This window comes from Suricata suricatta, unplaced genomic scaffold (assembly GCF_006229205.1).
Source record: "Suricata suricatta isolate VVHF042 unplaced genomic scaffold, meerkat_22Aug2017_6uvM2_HiC HiC_scaffold_34012, whole genome shotgun sequence".
Taxonomy (NCBI): domain Eukaryota; kingdom Metazoa; phylum Chordata; class Mammalia; order Carnivora; family Herpestidae; genus Suricata; species Suricata suricatta.
This window is the reverse complement of record NW_021880451.1, coordinates 1-715: the sequence shown is the minus strand read 5'-3', so window position 1 is coordinate 715 and position 715 is coordinate 1. Positions and strand designations below refer to the sequence as shown.

General features: G+C 41.3%; 1 long non-coding RNA gene across 1 annotated transcript; it reads right to left on the bottom strand.

The window, feature by feature from the left end:
- Positions 1-17: 17 nt before the first annotated feature.
- LOC115285022 lies at positions 18-406 on the bottom strand. Its single transcript, XR_003905397.1, has 2 exons — positions 205-406; positions 18-98 (listed from the first exon to the last, which is right to left on the bottom strand). It is a non-coding gene; the product is annotated as an uncharacterized LOC115285022 (long non-coding RNA).
- Between the last annotated feature and the right edge of the window lie 309 nt (positions 407-715).

Below are 715 nucleotides of genomic sequence, written 5' to 3'. Positions count from 1 at the left end.
TTTTTTTTTTTTTTTGGATGAAAACCCTTACTTCGAAAATAAAGTTCTCTCCAAAGAATTTCATCTGAATGAGAGCGGCGATCCATCTTCAAAGTCCACTGAAATCAGATGGAAATCGGGAAAGGATTTGAGGAAACGTTCAAGTCGAAGGCAGAATAAAGCCAGCCAGAAGAGACAGCCCAAGGAACCAGAGGGCTTTTCCACCTGGTTTCCTGACCCTTCTGGTGGCGGGTGCAGAGGAGTAAGCAGAGGTCATCAAAGATGAAACTTGGCCAAATCCACTGCAGTCCTACCTGGTTCCTGATACGGATGATGAAGGGAGGGTATTTTCATTGTAGTTGAAAACAAGCTTCCAGGTGTTTGGTGAACATTTTATCAACTATTTCAAACATTTATCAACTATTTCAATCAAATATTTACCAAATATTTCAAACATTCATATCAAATATTTATCCAATCTTTAAACCTGTTTATCAAACATTTGGCATGCCTACTTGAATTAACCCCCCTTACTCAATTAAATTTATTGTTTTACTGCCCTGATGGGCCAATGCCCATACTCCTCTCTTCACTCATTCCTCAAATGTGACAGATGAGGCAGTGCTGGGGCCAGGTCAACGCAAACCCCTGTCCCAGGGCAGAAAAGTGACACAAGTAGTTGCCAGTGTTCAGACAAGTGGTCCATTCAATCACATTTGCATATGCACAGCAACAT